At 45.9% G+C, this 22,126-nt stretch overlaps 8 non-coding genes across 8 annotated transcripts; 5 read left to right on the forward strand and 3 right to left on the reverse strand.

Moving 5' to 3' along the window:
- The first annotated feature begins 657 nt into the window (after nt 1-657).
- LOC138229215 (U4 spliceosomal RNA) lies at nt 658-799 on the forward strand. Its single transcript, XR_011185693.1, has one exon. It is a non-coding gene; the product is annotated as a U4 spliceosomal RNA (small nuclear RNA).
- Nucleotides 800-5,154: 4,355 nt separating this feature from the next.
- On the forward strand, nt 5,155-5,225 carry trnag-gcc (transfer RNA glycine (anticodon GCC)). Its single transcript has one exon. It is a non-coding gene; the product is annotated as a tRNA-Gly (tRNA).
- A 5,405-nt stretch (nt 5,226-10,630) lies between these two features.
- On the reverse strand, nt 10,631-10,772 carry LOC138229222 (U4 spliceosomal RNA). The gene has a single exon (XR_011185700.1). It is a non-coding gene; the product is annotated as a U4 spliceosomal RNA (small nuclear RNA).
- A 1,306-nt stretch (nt 10,773-12,078) lies between these two features.
- Nucleotides 12,079-12,197, forward strand: LOC138229219 (5S ribosomal RNA). The gene has a single exon (XR_011185697.1). It is a non-coding gene; the product is annotated as a 5S ribosomal RNA (ribosomal RNA).
- Nucleotides 12,198-12,833: 636 nt separating this feature from the next.
- LOC138229220 (U1 spliceosomal RNA) lies at nt 12,834-12,997 on the reverse strand. The gene has a single exon (XR_011185698.1). It is a non-coding gene; the product is annotated as a U1 spliceosomal RNA (small nuclear RNA).
- A 1,808-nt stretch (nt 12,998-14,805) lies between these two features.
- LOC138229214 (5S ribosomal RNA) lies at nt 14,806-14,924 on the forward strand. Its single transcript, XR_011185692.1, has one exon. It is a non-coding gene; the product is annotated as a 5S ribosomal RNA (ribosomal RNA).
- Nucleotides 14,925-15,560: 636 nt separating this feature from the next.
- LOC138229221 (U1 spliceosomal RNA) lies at nt 15,561-15,730 on the reverse strand. The gene has a single exon (XR_011185699.1). It is a non-coding gene; the product is annotated as a U1 spliceosomal RNA (small nuclear RNA).
- Nucleotides 15,731-20,994: 5,264 nt separating this feature from the next.
- LOC138229218 (U5 spliceosomal RNA) lies at nt 20,995-21,110 on the forward strand. The gene has a single exon (XR_011185696.1). It is a non-coding gene; the product is annotated as a U5 spliceosomal RNA (small nuclear RNA).
- The last annotated feature ends 1,016 nt before the right edge of the window (nt 21,111-22,126 follow it).

A 22,126-nucleotide genomic window follows, 5' to 3' on the forward strand; every position in this document is an offset into this window, starting at 1 on the left:
CCACTAAACTTTACCTCCCACCTGAGCGCCATCTTGAACGCCCCTACCACCAGAGAATGCTCACGATTTCGGAAGCTGTCTCCGGGACGTGCTGATTCCACACATCCTGAATAAATCATGATATTGTTAGTTGCTGTAGCTAGACGTTCAAATGAGTTTCATGGCCAGATGGACTGTTTCCTCCAGCGGTATAGTATTGCAGTGAGACAGCACGATGCCTGCAAGACTATGTCACGCTAAACGCCACAGATTGTGTTTGTCCGTTCATGTCAGTCATCCTGCAGCCACGGGAAGTGGGACACAAACATGCCGCAATGCTTTCAAGACGTTAGGATTTGTTTGTGCAACATCCGAGAAGAGTACTTGTGGCTTGAATGTGAACTGTACGTGCCCGCCCCCTTTCCTCTGTAGTGCATGAGTTCCTCCCGGCATGCCCTTCGTCATTGTTCTGTCATCTTGTATTTAAAGGGTTGTATTTCTGCTGCTGAAAAGAATCAACGGGTTTCTTTGTTCCCAACGGAGCCCTTGTCTGTCATGAAATTCTTCAAAACCTCAAGCTAGAAGAAGACGACAAATATGAAGCGTTACAGCAACGACATGCCATGAGACGATTGATAACGATTTCCATAGGATCCCCGCGGTTGCCTGGCAACCGTCAGCTTTGCGCAGTGGCAGTATCGTAGCCTGTGAGGTTTAGCCGAGGCGGGATTATTGCTAGTTGAAAACTTTTCCCAATACCCCGCTTCCGCCGGTTTGCAATACAATCGGCGAAAGCAATTTTTGACAGTCTCGTTAGAGACTGAGCAAGGTGTTTAAAGACAGATTTGGTCATGGTGACATCATGGTAGAAAGAAGCGAGCTTGTTCCCAGTGGGCATTGATTCGTCGAATATACGTATATTTACGGTGAAATTACGGCTATACGTATATATACGTCGCCTCGAAGTATAATCAACGTCGAATTGCAACCGTAAAATTGACGACATTAACAAACGCATATATAACGTCGAAAACACATCTAACACAGTGCCTGAGGCTTTTTACTGTATGTATCGTGTGTGCCGCAACTAGGAGTATACGGCACTCTGCACAGTGTACGAAGTAAATTATTTTCGCAGCAATTAATTTACACGTGTATAATAAATATAGTAAATATAATAAATTAATTACTGCGAAAATAATTTACTTCGTACACTGTGCAGAGTGCCGTATACTCCTAGTTGCGGCACACACGATACATACAGTAAAAAGCCTCAGGCACTGTGTTAGATGTTTTTTCGACGTTATATATGCGTTTATTCATGTCGTCGATTTTACGGTTGCAATTCGACGTTGATTATACGTCGAGGCGACGTATATATACGTATAGCCGTAATTTCGCCGTAAATATACGTATATTCGACGAATCAATGCCCACAGCTTGGCATACAAGGGTTTTGCTGAGGGGGTCTTGCCACCTGCCTGAAAAAAAACAGTAAAATGTTTGAGTGCCTATAGAGTTTCTATTTTTATTTTCTTGACAAAAGTCCCCCATCAGTGCGCGGTGCCCGAGGAAAAATCTGTAGGGGGGCGTCTGAAATTCTGAGGGGGGAGTGATATTTCGGTTGAAACGGAGCTGTACGGTGCAGCTACCCAAATGAAATCTCGCAGCTATGCCATTGATTAGTGCTTCATGATAGAAGATAACGACTAGCAATCTGGTATTTGCGATGAAGTTCAGTTTCACATTTTTCGTCACTCTCAAGGTTTGTATTGCCTGGAGCGAAAAGTACCATAAGCGTTCATTTTTGCAGCTACATGGACGTTCTGAATCGTTAAGAAAAAAATGTTGTAAAACCAACAGAAAGCACAGACTGCTATAACTAGTCCTAGTTATATAACGATTTTAAGTATAATGATAAACTACTGCAAGGAATCGGTCCACCTGAGCAAACAGGATCGTAATGTTGACACTCAATAATATGTGCAGTTCCTGGACGGATAGCCCTCCTGCCCATCAAACAGACTGAGTGACTGTTCGTGTCATTTAGTGTTGTCTGACCATTGACAAAGTACAACTATTTTTTTAGGGTGCAAATTAAGTTAGGTAAATCTTTTTGCCCAAAACTGAAGGGGCGACATTCCCCCCTCCCCCTGTGATGCCAGGCCTGTCCCCATCCTATTCCATAATGTCATTATATATAATACCATACAACAGTGACCGATCCTTAATATTTGCATGCGTTAAAATTGCACATCAGCTCATAGCAGCGATGTATTATCAATGTTAAATTTCAACCATAATATCGACAACATTAATAAACGCATACGTTGAGAAAATATCGAACCCATCATATTTTCCGGTTATATACCACAATGCATTGCTAGTATTCGTTGGTCACCATTTTGGACACGTTTTTCAAACGTAGAAGTATATCCGAAAATATCTCAGCAATCCTCTTTTGACGAGTAAGTATGAACAATAATAATACTATCTGAATACATACAGATCTTTCTTAATATTATTTTGATTAAAATAGTATGTGAATAAGCAAAAAAAATGGCACATAAAATAGTGTGAATGGGGAAGATGACACAAAATCGTTTTGCCGTTTCTCTTATTCTTATTCTATGTTGTACTTTCAAACTTTGGGTACTCTTTAATTAGGACAGACTTTATTGCTCAACTGCTATGATGCAAGCCAAATTTTATACATTTATTTCAGCTTTGAGCTTAGTAAACCGTTCATTTTTTAGATTATACTAAAGAAGATATTAATCATTATTTATTTGGGAAGTAATATTATATAATTTTCTCCTAGCTGCGGTGCTGAAGTCCCACCCTACATCAACAGAAAAAGAAATAAAGGAGCATGCAATGTGTTACTTGAAGAATGCATATGCAAGGCAGGGGGCCAAGAGATCTGGACTCTGAAAATAATAGGTTTTTGGTTCTAACTGTTAGGACAATTAGACAGGGTTTGCAAATAGTGGACAAAAATTGTCTTAACTTCCATTGTAATATTTTATATTTTATGTAATATTTTTTTCTTGGAAATATAGAAGTTGTACATTTTAAAATGTATATTTGAATCAAAATGTGGTTTTGAGTTAGTGTGTTAATGTAATTAGTTTTCTGTTTGTCATTACTATACTGTATATTGCCATGTTACCAGAATTTGTAGCTGAAGTTTAAGACTAGTTGTGTTTTTATGATTATTGCCCATATGTTGATTGTTGATTGATTGTATACAATGTATAATTTGAAATACATATGTTTCAGGTGTGAATGTGTATTTTCAGAATACATTTCTAAACCTAATCATTGGCTTGTTTTACTTGTTTCTACACCTATAAAATCTATCTTTGATGTATAATAGACCTCTACCCATATACGTATAATAGACCTCTAATGTTATCCGTATAATAGACCTCTAACCATATACGTATAATAGACCTCTAAAGTTATCCGGAACTCCAACCATATATGTATAATAGTCCTCTAAATTTATCCGTATAATAGAACTCCAACCATTTATGTATAATGAACGTCTAAATATAGACGTATAATTGACGTTTAACTTTAGACGTATATTAGAATTTCATTCTAGACGAATTGTAGACCACATTTAGACGTCTAAGATATGCGTTTAATAGACGTATATTATACGTCTTTTGCCCAATGGGTTACGTCTCAACAGAAACGCTCTTTAGCTCTTTCAGCGTTATGCAGAGAACATCGTCTGTCGAGATCACTTTTGAGTCAGCGCGAAACGCCGTGTGCTGTCAGTTTGATTTCATATTGCTCGTAGCGGCGCCCGGCTTTTGTCTGTCAAACGTTAGGTTGCGCTTCTTCATGCTGCATCGTCGGCATGAGTGGAGCTTTATAAACGTCTGTACTTACTGCGCCCCATAAGAAATCGTTTGTCCCCGTTCAAAAGAGATTGTGCGATGTCCTGCAGCAAACCTTTGACAGTTTGAAAAGAGGAATTTATTCTGCTTCCTGTGCGTGCAGTAGTTACAAAGTTGAACGCCTTTACACGATCTGCTGCAGTTTTCAGTGGGCGGGCTTTGTCAAATGGCTTGGAAAAACGCACTGTGTTTCGGCTCGGGAAACATCATGAGCAGTGTCCTGCATGTTTTCTGTGTATAGCTGTCTTTTAACGCATACAGAATTCATTCGAAATCATTGATTTCTCCAATTAACAAGGGTCCCTTAAAGGATGAGTCAAAGTAACGTCTAATCGGATTAGTTTCCTTAGAGCTGGTTCAGAGTTTGCTCAAGAGTTTACCTTTCACAGATGCGCAAAGAAGAATGTTGGGGGTGCACGCTTCAAGGCGCCTTACAGCTGTAGGGAGTGATTCGAGACGATTCATGGCGTGTGCTCGTTCCCATATATCGTACGACCCGGGATGCTGTGCTAGGATGACGTACAATACCGCTTGGGCACGTAACGGCGTTATATGCAAGTGCAGGACGTGAGGGTTTTCGTTTGTTTGTTTTGTTTTGCTCTGCTTTGCTTTGTTTTGCTTTCCATCGCGTTGGTAAGAGCGTAAATAAAAAGGCGATTCCTGCATCTACCACTAATGTAAGAGCTATTTCAAGTGCGACGTGGTGCGGCTTTTCAAATGCTTGTGGGCATTTCTCTGTTGTTGATTCTTTTTTTGTGTGTAACAAAGTGGCATTTTCATGTCCGGACGGGGAGACTTTATCATTCCGACATGAAGCCACCCTTAAGTCCTCTGAGGCGTGTCTGTCTGCAAGGCTTGTATTTTGGAAATGTTTTTTTGAAACGGAGAACGACTTTGAAATAGGCTTCCGCCGGCGCCTCGCGATCCAGGTAAGATTGTAGCAAGAACGCAGCTGCGGTGGGGCTTGCTGTAGTCGTGGCTGAGTGGTTAAGGCGATGGACTAGAAATCCATTGGGGTCTCCCCGCACAGGTTCCAATCCTGCCGACTACGTTGTCCGCCTTCAGTCGGTGTGTTTCGGCACAAGCAAAGAAGCGCGCCTCTTTGCTGTTCCTGGTGGTTTTAAAACGCCCAATCGCTTGTACCCGCTGCCTTGGAAATAAGTTCTTCAGCGTCCGCAAATGGCATTTTGCAGCTGGAAGCATATGTCGACGCGTTTTGCACAGAGCACCAAAAAAGCGTCTTTTTTGAAGGCCCAGGCACTGAGCATTGGTGGTTCAGTGGTAGAATTCTCGCCTGCCACGCGGGAGGCTCGGGTTCGATTCCCGGCCAATGCAGTGGCTTTTGCAGCGAGCGGCTCCATCACTTGCATCCCCTTGCAACTCGCAACTGAAAACCCACTGAAGCTAAGCAGGTGTGAGCCAGGTCAGTACCTGGATGAGGATGAGCTACAGGGAAAAACAAAGCTTCCAGCTGGAAGCGGTGTTAATGGTGCCGGCGGGGGGGCGCTCACCCTGAGGTCTGTGCGGGTCCCAATGCCCCAGTATAGTGACGGAGATGCTGTGTTGTAAAAGGGCGCTGTCTTTTGGATGAGATGTAAAACCGAGGTCACAGCGCTCTGTGGTCATTCAAAATGACCACCAAAACCTTTGACAAAAGCTCTTGGTAATTGATGGTCTTCAATAATGTTTCTCCTTTAGGTACATTTTAAATCAGCTGAAAAATGCTGTGAAATGGGGGGGCACTTCAGGCCAGTGTAGGATTTGGGTTACAAGAACCATGAAACTGCACGAGAAAGCCCGTACACTGAATTACACGGCTTTCTATTCAAAGGAGGACAAAAGAAATTCCCTGAGTTTGATTTTTTGCAGCACAGAGAGGAGCACTGTCGTGAGGCCGGTTAGCTCAGTTGGTTAGAGCGTGGTGCTAATAACGCCAAGGTCGCGGGTTTGAGCCCTGTACGGGCCAGGTCTAGGTCCAGGTCCCTGTTTGTGAAACAGGCAAATGACTGTCTCAGGGGCCCATTCCTCATTCTCAAGACACATGTATGCACTATGTACACCGTGCATTGAGCAATAGGGACTGAGTACACCACAGGTAAGGTTAGAAGTCATTCTGAGGTGCCACATGTGAGGGATACAGCTAGGCATCCGAAATGTAGGGTTTGAGACCCTTCAGGAGTACTGCATCCTTTGAGACAGACCCGTGCATGTTAAACAAATGATCATTTCTTTCGGCATTAGGGACTAAATATACTAAACATATGATGCTAAAATGTTATTTTCACATATATTAATGTAATAAATGATTGCTTATGCTTTAGAAACAAATCTAATTCAAATAAAAGCTTAAGTTTTGTATTTATCTTGTACCATAGAACATGATTTTCTTTGTATTTCAAGCCCACAAAGTGTCCAAATGACGCACTACATGATATAAGGAAGATTATCACATGCATATCGGTATTATCTTTCTTATGAAAATGCATTCCTTTCATTACCTTTTACTTTTTAAAATGAACTCAAATTGAGTATAATGTAATAATTTAAGTAGAATAGATTCTAATAATATAATGATCCAGTGTTTTGCACTACTTCACTGCTTCACTGCTCTATGCCATCTGGAAATAAATCCTCAGACTGCTTACTGCCCTGGGCATGTACCAATAAATTAAAGGAGCACATCTGTTTATCACTGCGTTGAAGCAGGAGACACACAGTCTCTGCAAACACATCCTAGATACAGTGTTCCAGCACCTTTGACCTCATCCAGAACGTATCATTTCTTGAAAGGGATTGCTGTCCGAATGCACATCTGAATCCCAAACAGAATCTCTAGTAAAATACGATCATTTGTGAAACAGGCAAATGACTGTCTCAGGGGCCCATTCCTCATTGTCAGACACATGTATGGAATGCTTTCACCGTGCATTGAGCAATAGGGATTAAAAACACCGCAGGTAAGGTTAGATGTCATGTTCTATGATCATTTCTTTCAGCATTAGGGACTAAATATACTAAACGTATGATGCTAAAATGTTATTTTCACATATATTAATGTAATAAATGATTGCTTATGCTTTATAAACAAATCTAATTAAAATAAAAGCTTAAGTTTTGTATTTATCTTGTACCATAGAACATGATTTGCTTTGTATTTCAAGCCCACAAAGTGTCCAAATGTTCTATGATCATTTCTTTCATCATTAGGGACTAAATATACCAAACGTATGATGCTAAAATCCTGAAAAAAGGATGTGCTCCATCTCGTCAGTAGATTGGATTCCAAAACTGATTTGGGTCAATATACATTACCTTTGAAATTAAAGTACAGTCTACTGTAGGGAACCATCAACTTAGAAAGCATTGGCCTTCCCTGGGGGTCAGGTAGGTGCAAAAGATAAACCTTTATCCTATCTTTATCTTAAGATAAGTGGCCAAGCAGTATTTTTCCAAGTTTCACCAAGCACATCATGTTGCCATAGTAGACAAAGTTCTATAAAATGTTAAATAACTTTTAAAAAAAGTATCTTGGTCTTACAGTACTGTACAAGGTGAATTAAACTGTCCCTGGTAATAAAAAGTAATTAGAAGCATCTCAGAAACTTTATCTCTAGAAACATTAGCTGTTTTATATCATGTAATTTAGTGTGATGTTGTCAGAATTCAAGGACATTATCACACACAGAAATTGGTTCAGTTAAATCTAAAAAACACAGCTAAACATGGGTTTAAATGTAACAGAAGTCTCACCTCTTGTCAAAAGATTTAATTCAAGAAGCGATGTAATAAATGATTGCTTATGCTTTATAAAGAAGCTTAAGTTTTGTATTTATCTTGTACCATAGAACATGATTTTCTTTGTATTTGAAGCCCACAAAGTGTCCAAATGATGCACTACATGATATAAGGAAGATTATCACATGCATGTCGGTATTATCTTTCTTATGAAAATGCATTCCTTTCATTACCTTTTACTTTTTAAAATGAACTCAAATTGTGTATAATGTAATAATTTAAGTAGAATAGATTCAGGTAGGAAATATAGAGTCATGATGTTTATGGCTGACATCATTTCACATGGGTGAATTTTAAGCTAAGAAATAAAAACATTTACAATGAAGATACCATTGCTTAATTTTAAATGCCTTTAAAAAATAAATACCTCCTGAGAATAATTTGCCACTCCCAGATCCTTGATAAGGTACTGTTTGAATCCAATCAGGAGAGGAGCATCCAGGGAGTGCTTTCTATAGAGTCCAGCTTGGGCCACTCTCTTCCGGCCTGCTGATACTTTTTAACTACTCAGGGCCTGTAAGGATATAAAACACCGGTTTAAACATTTTATACCTATAAGACAAATTAGAATTTTAGTAAAAAATAGATACATCTGAAAAATAAAAAAGTCTTACTGCTGATAGAGTTCTTCAGAGCTCACATCTTCCCCTTCCTTATCCGCTTCTGTTTCAGTTTCTAGAGCAGCCTCTGGCATCTCTTCCTCCTGGACAGCGGCCTCTTGCTCAGGGCCGCTGGAATGCAGGTAGATTCTTTTCAACATGCTTTTACATAATATGTTGTAACAATGATTTCAAAAAGAAACTACAGAAGCCTTACAGATTAAAAATATCTCACCTTGCCAATGTGTCTTCAGGCTTCCCATGTACAAAAAGGCCCAAGGACTCTAGCAGTCTTACAACCACTATCCTGTTTGCCTCACCAGACACGATCTCTATTCTGTGGTAATCCACGATGACCCCGTTCTTCAGGTGATTCATCATGTCCTCCCTCGCCTGTTGAGAGGCCATCCTGATCTTTTCTGCCGTGGCGTGCTTCATACACGCCCTCTTCAAGTGAGCAGGAAGCTGATCAAGAGTATTCAGGTACATCTTGCACACCAGGGGAATCCGTGCGGGTTTCCTTTGAAAATAAATAATACCATCTGTGTATAGAAACAAGACTGATTTCTTAAATTATCCTTAATTTTCTCTCTCATAGTTTGAGCATAATGATTTTATTGCATTTATATAAAATGCAATAAATAAATAATGGTTTCATAAAAAAGTGAACACTTACTTGGTCTCAGTCACAGACTTTCCAATAGAAGCCATTGTGGAGTTCAGCAACTGCAGGTCCTAGAAGTGGGGAAAGAATTTTAAAAGAGAAATTGAATTACAATACAGAAGGAATGGCTGAGGGTTCACTGAAATATATAAATATACAAATTCCAAAGACTGAGTCCATATAGAAACAACTACCTTTCATTTTCAGTATAAGAAAAAAAAAACATTATCTTCCAAAGCATCATAAAATTGTCCCTTCTTCCAGACTCTACTTCTCTCTTGTAGTAGTATAGCAGACCTTTCCAGGTGAGCAGATCACAGAGTCCGAAATGAGCTTCCTCCATCAAGCAAAGTACCTGAACATGACTCTGTCATCATAAAAGCGCCCCTGTAATAAAGAAATTAAATCCGAAATCAAGAGGGCAGTTGCCTACTGAAATACAAGAAGTCATCAATTTTAACCTAGCAACACATTAAAGGCTGCATCTATACAAGTACGATTCTAGAAATGCTCACCAGATTACGTTTTAAGAAGGAACTGCGCCTCAGGTTCCGCCGAGATCTTAACTCGGATGGCAGGATTCAGAGTCCGGAGTGCGGACTGATGGCGCACGGAGGGTCCATATACTGTGGATCCCTCAGTGATCTTCCGCGTATTCAAACCGCCAGCGTGTGACTCCCCTGTCCCCGTAACCTCATTGCTCTGCTCTCTCCTCTGTGCAGCTGAGCCCGACTCACGGTAAAATGGAAAAAAATATGCCCTCGACGTGAGATTTATTCTGGAGCGAGCCAGTGTTGCGCATAGCTGCCTTCAAAGCAGTTAACCCAGGTTCGATTCCCGGCCAACGCAGTTGCGAATGTTTTCAAATGCTGTCATGAGCCTTGGATTGTGACTAGCAAAGCGAAGCCTTTTGAAAGAGCTAAAGCACTGCAAAACGGAATTGAAGGAGAATCTTACAGGGGATTCTGAGCAGTGTCTGCATACATGCAGTCAGATAAAGGTGCTGAAAGCTTGAGCTACTCTCAATGTCATGCTGCCCTTCCCCGGAGTAAATCTGTTACATTGAAAGAATGCTTCTGGCAGGTTCAAAAAGGGACCCTTGTTAATTGGAGAAATCAATGATTTCGAATGAATTCTGTATGCGTTAAAAGACAGCTATACACAGAAAACATGCAGGACACTGCTCATGATGTCTCAGTGCGTTTTTCAAAGCCATCTGACAAAGCCCGCCCACTGAAAACTGCAGCACATCGTGTAAAGACGTTCATCTTTGTAACTACTGCACGCACAGGAAGCAGAATAAATTCCTCTTTTCAAACTGTCAAAGGTTTGCTTTGCGAACGCTGCAGGACATCGCACAATCTCTTTTGAATGGGGACAAACGATTTCTTATGGGGCGCAGTAAGTACAGACGTTTAAAATGCTCCACTCATGTCGACGATGCAGCATGAAGAAGCGCAACCTAACGTTTGACAGACAAAAGTCAGGCGCCGCTATGAGCAATATGAAATCATACTGACAGCACACGGCGTTTCGCGCTGACACAAAAGTAATCTCGACAGACGCTGTTCTCTGCATAAAGCTGAAAGAGCTAAAGAGCGTTTCTGTTGACACGTAACAAGCTCGTTTCTTTCTACCATGATATCACCGTGACCAAATCTGTCTTTAAACACCTTGCTCAGTCTCTGACGAGACTGTCAAAAATTGCTTTCGCCGATTGTATTGCAAACCGGCGGAAGCGGGGTATTGGGAAAAGTTTTCAACTAGCAATAATCGCGCCTCGGCTAAACCTCACAGGCTACGATACTGCCACTGCGCAAAGCTGACGGTTGCCAGGCAACCGCGGGGATCCTATGGAAATCGTTATCGATCGTCTCATGGCATGTCGTTGCTATAACGCTTCATATTTGTCGTCTTCTTCTTCTTCTAGCTTGAGGTTTTGAAGAATTTCATGACAGACAAGGGCTCCGTTGGGAACAAAGGGCGTTGTGAGAAAACCGTTGCTTATTTTCAGCAGCAGAGATACAACCCTTTAAATACAAGATGACAGAACAATGACGAAGGGCATGCCGGGAGGAACTCATGCACTACAGAGGAAAGGGGGCGGGCACGTACAGTTCACATTCAAGCCACAAGTACTCTTCTTGGATGTTGCACAAACAAATCCTAACGTCTTGAAAGCATTGCAGCATGTTTGTGTCCCACTTCCCGTGGCTGCGGGACGACTGACACGAACGGACAAACACAATCTGTGGCGTTTAGCGTGACATAGTCTTGCAGGCATCGTGCTGTCTCACTGCCATATTATACCGCTGGAGGAAACAGTCCATCTGGCCATGAAACTCATTTGAACGTCTAGCTACAGCAACTAACAATATCATGATTTATTCAGGATGTGTGGAATCAGCACGTCCCGGAGACAGCTTCCGAAATCGTGAGCATTCTCTGGTGGTAGGGGCGTTCAAGATGGCGCTCAGGTGGGAGGTAAAGTTTAGTGGTTGGGGAGGTTTTTTGGGGTTTTCATGACCTGAATGTTAATTTTTGCTTTTTTTGACTACAGAAAAAGAAGGACTTAACACTAGTTGTTTAAACTTCAGTTATAATTGAAAGAAAAAACGATTTTTTTTTAGGTTTAAAAAGTCCGATATGAGTAACACTGGGAAAAGAAAAGAGAGTGCTGGGTCTTCGAAGGAGAACTCTAAGATACCTCAATCGTATATGTATAGCACTACAAAAAAATCGATGGCAACTAAAGGGAAAAGTGAAGCAGCTGCAGGGGCAGCAACAGGGCGGAGGCGCCGCGCGCCCGGCCGACGTGTTGGACCGGTGCGCTTTACGTGCTGAAATAAACACGCGAAAGCCCCGAAATGTTTCCAGAGTGCTGTGCACTGGAGGTTTTTGTCTGGTGAAGACTTGCCTGGTGCTCCTCCGTGCAGATTGTTTGTCCTCCTCCAGTGCGGGACGAGCCAACACAAGGGAGCGCATTCGCCAACATCCAGGCACGCAATGCGATTTGGAAAGCAGCTCCTTTCCAAAGAGTTGCACACGAACGATCCTTCAGTCCCGCTCGGGGGGCACGGAACCCCCGCCACACACAGCTTCAAGTAGCGAGTCAGTCGCCAGGGCTTTCGCTTACGGCCACACCACCCTGAACACGCCCGATCTCGTCTGATCTTGGAAGCTAAGCAGCGTCGGGCCTGGTTAGTACTTGGATGGGAGACTGCCTGGGAATACCAGGTGCTGTAAGCTTTTGCTCTCCCGGCCAGCAGGGGTCGCCGTTGGTGCCGTAGGCTTTGGGAGGAAAACCTGCAGGATGGAAAGGTGATCTATAGCCTCATCTCTAGAGACGTTTTGTTGCTGTGGCATGTGTGTGACCCATATTCAAAAAAAAAAACCCGTCTGTAAAACGAATATCGAAGCTGCCTCTAAATCTGCAAATGAAGATGAGTCGATAAACCACTCGTTTTTCGTATAACTAGACATATATTCGTTTGTTACCGATTTCATTCATTGAGCACGGATACAATAGAGGTACAGCCATTCACTGTTTGACATGTCTGCACTGGTACAGAACCGAGCAATCAGAAAACGGGTGAAACTGTCTTTAGACTCAGCATACAGTACCGAGGCCCCCCATGACCAAATAAAGGCTAACCTCGATAATCAGCCTAAAGAACGCAGACTACAGCAAAACGACTGACTTTGAAAAGGGAATGAACGTCCGGAAGGAGTAGTGGAACTAGCTTGAGATGCTTCTCCGGACCCCTAACTAAAAGCCAGCGAGAACCAGCAGCGGCGTCCACTCCTGTCGAACCGGGATCCTTCCGCAGCCACGCAGCTCGTGGTGTCCTAACCCTCCCGTATCTGATTTTGGTCCAAGCACATCAGGGGAGAGCGCGAACGCAGTCCCCCACTACCAGAAATTATGCAGTCGAGATTCCCACATTTGGGGAATTCGCAGGGGTCAGCACAGCCGGAGTGCAATGGCCGAGCCTCGCCCTGGGTGAACCTCCTTCTTGATCAAGGTATCTCCCCTGCCAGGTAAGTATGAGTTAAACAGGCCCCTGCAAGCGGCCCGCACCCACAGCACAAATCGCGCAGCCTTGGCCACCTCCTCGCCCCGCACGCCACCGCCTCCTGCTGGGCCCACTCTTTCACACACTCACACGCCACACTTACACTCAAAAGTGTGGGCAAAACGAGAAAACGAGCGCGCCGTTTCCTACACATCTGCAGTCGCCGTTGCGCATTCGCAGCATGTCCCGGGATGCAATTCGGCCTCATTTGCATAACTCCAGACCGGCAGATCGCCACGCAAGCTCGCGACGTGCGCCTGCCACACACCGAACAAACCTTTTCAGCAATTTCCAAAAAACGGGCCTGCTCGCCTGCCCACAAGGCTCCGTCTCTTACCTGCTCTCCAGAGCCTGCTGTCTTCTGTGCTTTTCTCTCGGCACCGCTGCAGTGCACACAACTCCTGCAGCGGGAGGGGGGGAGAAAGTTCCCGCGCTCCGCCGCAGGGAAGGCTCGCTCCGTGCGCACACGTCCTTTCGATGCCAGTCCAACAAGTGCTCCGCATTAGCTGCGTCGGGGCTCCGGCGTGTCGCACCTCACCTCACCTTGCACTGCCCCCTCCTTGAATGTCTGCCGCTGGGCATGCCCCGCTCTCCTCCGCCTTATCTTATCGCGTGTGAGCACCGACAATGGCCACAATGCCGGGGAATGGCACCTGTAAAGTGTTAATTGGGGCACAGGAACAGCCCGTCTCGTCTCGGGGGGGCCGGCTTCAGAGACAATACAGCAAACACAGCGGGGCGGGGGAAGAAGACGACACCACACATGCGGGTACATTCAGCTCCGGCGGGAACGAGACATTTGTCGGTCTTTTCAAGTGCCGAGAGCCGAGCAATCCTTCACTTGTATCGTTTCTCCCCGGTGACTAGATCTGGCCCTGCGACTCTCGACTGGGCTCACCCCCGGGGCAGCCCAGCAGGTGTGAGCCTGGCCGGCACCCGGATGGGAGATTCCACCCCGGAAAAGCTCCGGTTGCTGCTGCTCCTGCAAGAGGTGTGACTGGGACCAGTAGGGAGCGCTCACCCTGCGGGCTGTGTGGCTCTCTTACGCCCCAGCCTCCTGATGGCGACACTCTGCTGCACAAACAGGCGCCGTCCTTCGGGGGAGGCGTCAAACCGAGGTCCCGACCCTCCTTGGCCATTAGGAAACCCCAGGGCGTCTCTCAAAAAGAGACGCCGTGGGTGTCCCTCTGGTGTTAGTGCTCCCCTTTACCCATCAGTCGGGGTCTCCTCCTAATCCCCGTCTCACCTGTAACAATCAATGACGAGGCCCCCCTGTCCGTGAGATTTAGTACTCGCGCAAGAGACCGGGGGCAGAGCGCGAAAGCGGTCCCCCGCCCCCAACAAAGTTGGCGCTCCGGGTTCCCTCTCGGGGCCCTGCAACACAGCGGAAGGGCAGCGAGAAGGAGCCTCTTGCTCTGACGCCGCAAGGCCACAAGAGGGCGGAGGCGCCGCGCGCCCGGCCGACGTGTTGGACCGGTGCGCTTTACGTGCTGAAATAAACACGCGAAAGCCCCGAAATGTTTCCAGAGTGCTGTGCACTGGAGGTTTTTGTCTGGTGAAGACTTGCCTGGTGCTCCTCCGTGCAGATTGTTTGTCCTCCTCCAGTGCGGGACGAGCCAACACAAGGGAGCGCATTCGCCAACATCCAGGCACGCAATGCGATTTGGAAAGCAGCTCCTTTCCAAAGAGTTGCACACGAACTATCCTTCAGTCCCGCTCGGGGGGGCACGGAACCCCCGCCACACACAGCTTCAAGTAGCGAGTCAGGCGCCAGGGCTTTCGCTTACGGCCACACCACCCTGAACACGCCCGATCTCGTCTGATCTCGGAAGCTAAGCAGCGTCGGGCCTGGTTAGTACTTGGATGGGAGACTGCCTGGGAATACCAGGTGCTGTAAGCTTTTGCTCTCCCGGCCAGCAGGGGTCGCCGTTGGTGCCGTAGGCTTTGGGAGGAAAACCTGCAGGATGGAAAGGTGATCTATAGCCTCATCTCTAGAGATGTTTTGTTGCTGTGGCATGTGTGTGACCCATATTCCAAAAAAAAAACCCGTCTGTAAAACGAATATCGAAGCTGCCTCTAAATCTGCAAATGAAGATGAGTCGATAAACCACTCGTTTTTCGTATAACTAGACATATATTCATTTGTTACCGATTTCATTCATTGAGCACGGATACAATAGAGGTACAGCCATTCACTGTTTGACATGTCTGCACTGGTACAGAACCGAGCAATCAGAAAACGGGTGAAACTGTCTTTAGACTCAGCATACAGTACCGAGGCCCCCCATGACCAAATAAAGGCTAACCTCGATAATCAGCCTAAAGAACGCAGACTACAGCAAAACGACTGACTTTGAAAAGGGAATGAACGTCCGGAAGGAGTAGTGGAACTAGCTTGAGATGCTTCTCCGGACCCCTAACTAAAAGCCAGCGAGAACCAGCAGCGGCGTCCACTCCTGTCGAACCGGGATCCTTCCGCAGCCACGCAGCTCGTGGTGTCCTAACCCTCCCGTATCTGATTTTGGACCAAGCACATCAGGGGAGAGCGCGAACGCAGTCCCCCACTACCAGAAATTATGCAGTCGAGATTCCCTCATTTGGGGAATTCGCAGGGGTCAGCACAGCCGGAGTGCAATGGCCGAGCCTCGCCCTGGGTGAACTGATTTCGATTTTTAAGAACTTTATTTTCTTTTCACAAAAAAATACAGGACATCACAAATCAGAAAGCTTTACATTCATATACATACTTAAAACAGTATATATGATCACATCTCATTACATTTTGACATGGTAACAGTTACATAGCAACAATTTTCTTTTTTTCTGGTGCAAATCACATTCTTTACTTAAACTTGATAATGTTTTTCACAGTTTCTTGAGATATTGACCTATGCTCTCTATTTCCCACAGATTTTCTGCTTCCTCCCTCCCTTCTCTCCACAGATCTCTGAGGTAATAGTTCTCTCGGGTGATGAACAGGGCCAGGCTACCTGCTGCCTTGACTGGGATCTCGATGCCTTTGAACAGCCCCATGTTCCTCACTCTCCACAGGGCAACTTTCCCACTGTTCACCACGGCCCAGATCCTGTCAAACACGTCAGGAGGAAGTTTGACAGGAGAGATGCCGTATATGACGAAAGCAGCGGTCAGGGTAAATTGGGGCGAGAGAGCCTGCAACCAATCTTCAAACTGTGCCCAGAAGGCCTTAGCAAAAAAGCAGGACCACAGGAGATGGGATACAGTCTCCTCCTCGCCGCAGCCCACCCTAACGCAGCGAGGGCTGGGGGTGAGGCCCCTACGGTACAAGAAAGTTCGTACCGGTAAGCACTGGTGGACGACACTCCAGGCTAAATCTCTGTGAATGTTGCACAGAAACTTAGAGGATGTGTGTTTCCACACCTTCCTTGTTTGGGCTGATGTTAAAATGCCCACATGGGTCTGCCTATTGTTCTGGGGTGCAATGAAATCTTCCAGTTTTTGGACGCTGACATCTCGGAGGGGAATATGGCCAATTGGGTGAGATCTTAGAAAACTTTTAACTGTCCCATAAATTGCAGGGCATGTGTCAGAGAGTGGGACGTCCAGCTTGGGTCTGACACCCCACACTCTGAACACCTCCCTACCTACCCAGAGCCTGGAAAAATAAGTCCAGGTACGCGCTGCAGGTGCTGTTGCAAAGCCTCTCAGCACAGAGGCCAGGAAAATGCACAGCAGCTTCGTAGCAATATCTGGGACAGACTTCCCCCCTGAGGGTAGCGGCCTGTACATTATTTCCCTTCTGAGTCTTTCCTGCTTCCCACCCCATAGAAATTGAAACATCAATCTCCTCATCACCGCCGCAACACGGTGTGGGATTGGGAAGGTAGAAGCCAGAAAATTCAAGACAGGCAAGAGCTCGGCTTTGATGACCAGCACCTTCCCTGTCATGGTGAGGTCTCGGTCCTTCCATTGCATCAGTTTTTTGTTTAAGATTGGCAATTTGTTCTGCCAATTTACTGTTCCCATCTCTTCTCCAAAATACACCCCCAGGACCTTAATTCTCTTCTCTTGCAGCCTGAGATCATGTCCTTCTTTTGGCTCCCTCCAGTTCTGATAAAAAATCTCACTCTTAGATTTGTTAATTTTTGCGGAGGAAGCCAAAGAGAAACGATCACAGCACTGCAGAGCTCTGCTAATTGAGGCATTGTCAGAGAGGAGCAGGGTGACGTCATCCATGTATAGAGATGTCTTTACCTCTCCTCCCCCACTTCCAGGCACTGGTATCCCATTAATGGCCTGATCCTGGCGCAAGGCACAGGCTAAGGGCTCCATAGCCAAAACGCATAACAAGGGGGATAATGGGCAGCCCTGCCTCACCCCTGAACAGACTTCAAAGGGGCGTGATCTATTGCCATTAACCATGACTCTGCTGTTGCTACCTGTGTACAGCAGGTTAATCCACTTTCTCATGATGGGGCCAAACTTCATGTGCTCAAGTCCCGATGTTAAGTACTGCCGGTTTAGGCGGTCAAAGGCCTTTTCTAGGTCTACACCTAAAATGCAAAGAGGGAGGGAGCGATCCTCAGAGTACAGACAGACATCCCTCAACAAGGCCAGGTTGTCGCTCATCAGGCGTCCTGCTATCCCACAAGTCTGTTCTTTCCCTACCAGTGAGGCCACTACATTTTGTAGGTGCAGGAAAAGGGCTTTGGACAGGATCTTAGTGTCCACGCCTAACAGGCTGAGGGGTCTCCAGTTCTTTATGTCATTTTTTGCTCCTTTCTTAAACAAGAGAGAAATAGTGCCTTCTCTTAAGGAGTCAGGCAGCAATTCTGTCTTATATCTTTCCTCGAATAGGACCAGTAGCGGATCCTGAAGCAGATCCCAAAAGGTGCAATAAAATTCTTTAGGGAGCCCGTCAGCACCTGGAGTTTTCCCCTTCTGTAAGCTCTCCATAGCCTGTCTCAGCTCTTCTACTGTGAAATCCCTCTCAAGTACTTCCCTATCTTCTTCACTCAAAACGTTTTCTAGCTTTGAGGTAAAAAAATGAATTTCTTCATCCTTTACCTCTGTAGAGCTGTACAGTCTTGAGTAGAAGGCCTTGGTGCAGGAGAGGATAGCACTCGGCTCTGTTCTCTCTCGTCCCTCCTCATCAACTACACTTTCCATGACAGACTTGGAGCCTACCACTTTCCTGAAAAAGAAGCGAGTACACTTCTCATTTTCTTCCAAGAACTGCACTCTGCCTCTTAACAGCACTCCTCGACTACTTTCTTCGGCTATGCTCCGGATGTCCTTTTTTAAAAGGGTGATATCCTCGAGCACATCGAAGCCACTGTGCAGCATCGTGTAGAGACGCTGCAGCTGCCTCTGTTTCCTGGCTAGCACTCCTCTCCGTCTGGCAGCAGCCTTCCTTCCCTCAGCCATGAAAAAGGCCTTTGTCCTCATCTTCACCTCCTCCCACCACTCTCCTACTGACCCGTACAGACACTGCAAGGACAGCCACTGTGATAGTTTCTCCTTGTAGCGGGATACTACCCCCTCGTTCTCTAGCAGCTTTGTGTTGAGTTTCCAGAGGCCTGGGCCAAAGACAGTCCCGCCCTGGAGTTCCACTCTACACCCTAAAGCCTGATGATCTGAGAAGAAGACAGGCTGAAGAGTGACCCCAACAACTTTCACTCTCTCTGAGACAAAGCAATAGTCAATTCTGGAGCTGCTATTCCTCCCTGACCATGCATATCCTGCTGTTGTGGGATATATACATCTATATGTGTCTGAGAGTTTAAAGTCTTGAACTAAGTTTTGCAGGGCCAGTGAGCTGGAATCCAATTTTATCGGAGAGCTAGACTGCCTGTCTGTGTGCTCTAAGATACAATTAAAATCCCCTCCCACTATCACGTCTGTGCTACTTAACAATAGGGGAGAGAGTGCCTTGAGTAGCTCCACCCTTCCTCCCACGTCAGTAGGACCATACACATTGATTAGCCGCAGGTTAACGGTCCCCCATTCCACATCCACACACAGCAACCTGCCATCTATGACCCTCTGAATACTTTTCAATTTGAAAGCCCATCCTTTGAAAAGAATGGCCACGCCAGAGGCTCTGTTGTTATTGTCCCCTGACCAAACAGAAGGCCCTTTATCCCACCTATCTTCAAAGCTTTTATACCTCTCTTGATAGGCTAAAGCACACTCCTGCAACATCAACACATCTCCCTCTCTCTGCTGGAGGTAATCAAAGACAGACTGGCATTTAACTCTGTCATTGATACCTCTGGTGTTAAGAGAAATTATGTTTAGAGCCATATTACATAAGAAAGTGGAACCAGTCTTTACAAAACACATTTCTCTTCGGTCTCACCTGTTACCTTCTTCTTTTTCTTTTTCTTCTTACCAATTTCCTGCCAGCCATCCTCTGAATGAGCCTTCATCAGGGTGGCAGCAGTAAAAGCATTCACGGAGTCCATTTCAAGGAAGGGGGTAGAGGGAGGGGTGGAGGGGTTCCAGCTGTCCCCATCGCCATGCTCTCCTTCCTCCTCGCTCGGGTAGAAAACAGAGTCATTTTTCCTTTTCCTCAAGTCCAGCTCCTGGGAGCACTGAGGGGAAAGGGGTGCAGCCGATGCACCAGTCTCCTCTTCCCCCTCACCCACCAGCTGTTGCAGATCCTCCGTGATGGACTGGATGGAGGAGAGGAGGGCATCTGTAGCACTTGCAGAGTCTGAGAAAAGCAGCTCCGCTGAATCCTGGGTATCGTCGCTGGACCCGCTCCACCGGGGGGCCCCACACTGGCCCTCGTTCTGAGGAGCAGGAGTGGGGGAGGGGTCCTCGCTGTTCTCGGGGGTTTTCAAACCCTCGTGCTTGTCTGGTGCAGTCTGCGGTTGTGGGGGGGTAGTGGATTTCTCTTCCACCGGCCCCGGAGCCACAGCAGGACTGATCCTGGCTGGAGGCTGAGACTCTTTGTCCAACAAGGGTTCTTTGTTTGACTTGTTGTTTGCTTTGGCTTTTCGGGCCGGTTTGGCTGAAACAAGCACTGCCTCATCCTTTCTCATTTTGAGTTTATTGGCGTAGGCGTGAGGGCAGTTCTTAAAAACGTGTCCTTCCGAGCCACATAAATTGCACTTTGGCAGCATTGAACAGTCAGAGGCTAAATGTCCCTGTTTGCCACAGGTCTTGCAGCATTTCACAGTGCAGGACGATGCCAGGTGTCCCACAGCACCACAGCACCGACACACCTTTGGTTGTCCCACATAAAAAACATAGCCATTGCAGGCGCCCAGCCGGATTGTAGAGGGCAGGTGCCTTAAGCCTCCATTTACATTGTCCGGTAGCAAGCGAACCTCGAATTTCCTTGCTCCTGTTTTTATACCGTCAACATCTCTAACCTCAGTTCCATGGTGGACGGTGCAGTACTGGTTAAGCCAGGTGTGAATGTCCTCCGTCTTTGCCAGTTCCGAGAACATAACAACATGCACCGTTTTCCTCTCTCTCTGTGTCAGAGGCTGCAAGCTGATCTTCTCAAGGGCAGGAACTTTCCCTCTTTTTGCCTCAAACACATCCACGCATTGTTCAAACAGAGAATAGGTAGCAAAAACAACCTCAAATGCTTTCTGACCTGGGAGAGCGAAGATGAAATCCAAGTGCCGAGGTTCAAAGCCAAGTTCCTTCTGTAACACTTTTCTGCTGAACTGCATACGATCCATGAAGAGGTCATCCAAAAGCTCAAAACGTACAGCATTCTTGCGGGATCCAAAGGTTGCCATCTCAAACTGCAAAACAAACACTGCTTCCACAAAACAAGAAAACAATCCAACTACTCCAACTACAGGCTGATCAAGGTATCTCCCCTGCCAGGTGAGCTGAGAGCCGCAGGCGATGAGCCCGGAGCTGAACGGGCCCCACTGGCTCGTTTGTAAGGCCAGGTGCATTGCCAACCACGACTGGCAGGGCAGAGGACTTGAAGGCGGCCTGGGCTCCTGCAGCTGTCCAGCCACGCACTCTGGTTTCTCTTCATCTCGTACAAATCTTTTGCCTTTTACTAAAGATTTCATGGAGAGGAGCATGAATGAGTTCCATACAATTTTTGTGCTTCCCTGCCTTCGGGTGGGGCGCAGCTGGGCTGGTCAAAGAGAGAAAACAAAACCGCTCACAATCGCTCTTACAATGCAGTAAGTAGCACAGGCTACTTAGGGAGTAGGCTGATGTGTTTAAAAACAACCAGCGCCAGGCAGGAGTCAAACCTCCAAACTCCTAATCCATAGTCAGACACATTATCCATTGCACCACTGGCCCTGGTGTGACACTGCAGGACTGTAACCCAGTGAGCTTAGCACTGCAACTAGTAAAATATTACCCCTGGTCCATTCTTTTCCAAAAGTGAGAAACACCTGTTTTCTACATTTTGTCTGTTTTAAAACCATATCTCTTTAAACCAAACCAAGAGTTTGTCTTTTGCACTGATATTCTGATTCATTTCGATTTCAAAGAAAAAAAAAACATTACCTTCCAAAGCATCATAAAATTGTCCCCTCCTCCAGACTCTACTTCTCTCTTGTAGTAGTACAGCAGACCTTTCCAGGTGAGCAGATCACAGAGTCCGAAATGAGCTTCCTCCATCAAGCAAAGTACCTGAACATGACTCTTTCATCATAAAAGCGCCCCTGTAATAAAGAAATTAAATCCGAAATCAAGAGGGCAGTTGCCTACTGAAGTTCAAGAAGTCATAAATTTTAACCTAGCAACACATTAAAGGCTGCACCTATACAAGTACGATTCTAGAAATGCTCACCAGATTACGTTTTAAGAAAGAACTGCGCCTCAGGTTCCGCCGAGATCTTAACTCAGATGGCAGGATTCAGAGTCTGGAGTGTGGAATGATGGCGCACGGAGGGTCCACATACTGTGGATCCCTCAGTGATCTTCCGCGTGTTCAAACCGCCAGCGTGTGACTCCCCTGTCCCCGTGACCTCATTGCTCTGCTCTCGCCTCTGTGCAGCTGAGCCCGACTCATGGTAAAGTGGAAAGTCAGAGACTGAGCAAGGTGTTTAAAGACAGATTGTGTCATGGTGACATCATGGTAGAAAGAAACGAGCTTGTTACGTCTCAACAGAAACGCTCTTTAGCTCT

The sequence above is a fragment of the Lepisosteus oculatus genome, unplaced genomic scaffold (assembly GCF_040954835.1).
Source record: "Lepisosteus oculatus isolate fLepOcu1 unplaced genomic scaffold, fLepOcu1.hap2 HAP2_SCAFFOLD_413, whole genome shotgun sequence".
NCBI lineage: Eukaryota > Metazoa > Chordata > Actinopteri > Semionotiformes > Lepisosteidae > Lepisosteus > Lepisosteus oculatus.